This window comes from Salvelinus namaycush, chromosome 23 (genome assembly GCF_016432855.1).
Source record: "Salvelinus namaycush isolate Seneca chromosome 23, SaNama_1.0, whole genome shotgun sequence".
In the NCBI taxonomy this organism is placed as follows: domain Eukaryota; kingdom Metazoa; phylum Chordata; class Actinopteri; order Salmoniformes; family Salmonidae; genus Salvelinus; species Salvelinus namaycush.
The window spans coordinates 40,372,519-40,374,779 of record NC_052329.1 but is presented as its reverse complement, the minus strand read 5'-3'; positions in this window follow the sequence as shown (position 1 = coordinate 40,374,779).

Genomic DNA, 2,261 nt, shown 5'->3' with positions numbered 1-2,261 from the left:
GAATAGGTTTTGATTATGTTGTACTGGTAATGGGGACATGCGTAAATGCCAAAAAAAACTACTTTTTTTGGTCTGTTAAGAACAAATTCTTTTTTACAATGACGGGCAAACCCGGACGTCGCTGGGCCAATTGTGCACCACCCTATGGGACTCCCAATCTTGGCCAGATGTTATACAGCCTGGATTCGAACCAGAGACTGTAGTGACGCCTCTTGCACTGAGATGCAGTGCCTTAGACCGCTGTGTCCGTGTGTGTGTGTGAACTATTGTACTAGAATGCTTAAGGCCGCAAAAATGTTAAATATCGGTTATCGGTATCGTTTTTTTTGGCAAGAAAAATATCGGATATTGGTATCGGACCAAAATGTAATATCAGTGCATCATTAGTTTTCACAACAAAAGCTATTTCATTAAACTGTTGACCGTCCCTCTCTCTACTAGCTTGAGAAAGGAATGAAGGAAAGACTGGAGGAGATGGAAACGCATGGTGGTGAGCTATTCTGTAGCCAAAGTTAATGTCAGTCTATTAATTATGAAAATATGAAAAATGCCGTATTACTAGGCTATTCAAAATCAAATACAAATTCACTGTCATTGTAGGCTAACTCTAAGCAGTCCTTCACAAGCAATAAACAAACAGCATCGCCTACGTCTATACATTCTCTCCCAGACTCATGGATAGAAAGTTTGGAGCGTAGCATGAGGTAACCAGTCCATCCAGTATGCATAATAATACAGTCCACACTCAAAGGCAATTACTAGAATTTGTTTAATTTTGGAATTATAGGCTAGATCAATTATGCACCAGACATCTTAAGTCTCTTAAGTTTTTTTCTGCCGTGTGCAATATGTGGTAGGCTATGTATTGTATAAAAATACAATCATTATTTTAATTCTGGGTTTTTTCGGGCTTGCGCTCATATATAGGCCTATGCGTATGCATAAGCTCTATAATTTATATGGGTGTTTTGAATGAATCATCACCTTAAACCGCTGTCCGTTTTAATTGTTAGTCGTTGTGGATGTTGTTTCAAAGCCTATGTTTTCCACTCAGTAGTCAACCTGTTGTTGAACTCATTTCTAGGGATGCACGACATATCGGTGAACATATCGGAATCGGACGATATTAGCTAAAAATGCCAACATTGGTATCGGCCCGATTTCTAGTTTAACACTGCTGTGCAAAACTGATGTCAAAGCTGACATGCATACTAGAGGTCGACCGATTTAATCGGCATGTCCGATTTATTTAGGGCCGATTTCAAGTTTTCATAACACTCTGTAATCTGCATTTTTGGACGCCGATTACATTGCATTCCACGAGGAAACCGCGTGGCAGGCTGACCACCTGTTACGCGAGTGCAGCAAGGAGCCAAGGTAATTTGCTAGCTAGCATTAAACTTATCTTATAAAAAACAATAAATTTTCACATAATCACTAGTTAACTACACATGGTTGATGATATTACTAGGTTAACTAGCTTGTCCTGCATTGCATATTATCAATGGGTGCCTTTTAATTTATCATCGAATCGCAGCCTACTTTGCCAAACGGGGGATGATTTAAGCGCATTTGCGAAATAAGCACAATCGTTGCACAAATGTACCTAACCATAAACATCAATGCCTTTCTTAAAGTCAATACACAGAAGTATAATTTTTGATACCTGCATATTTAGTTAAAATAAATTCATGTTAGCAGGCAATATTAACTAGGGAAATTGGTATCGGTATTGTTGTTTTTTTGGCAAGGAAAATATCGGATATTGGTATCCGGCAAAAATGTCATATCGGTGCATCACTAATTGCTTAAAATTGATCAATCACAGTGAGGTTATTTTTTTAAATTTTTTATATAAATATATTTTTGTGTATTTTACCCAGATTTTCCCCCCAATTTCGGTCTCATCGCTGCAATTCCCCAACGGGCTCGGGAGGTGAAGGTCGTGTCATGCGTCCTCCGAAATATGACCCTCCTAACCGCGCTTCTTAACACCCGCCCACTTAACCCGGAATCCAGCCGCACCAATGTGTCGGAGGAAACACCGTTCACCTGACGATTGAGTATGAATGTATGTAAATGTACATACTTAGCTTACATATCAAAGTGTAGGTGATAGCCTATGCGTATTGGCTACAGCCTCTCATGTCCACACCAATGCTGACATTACAGAGGCGCCATAAAATCTAGCCAAACTTTACAGACGCTATATATCCCTTTATATACACTGTATGTGGACAACCATTCAAATTAGTGGAGTC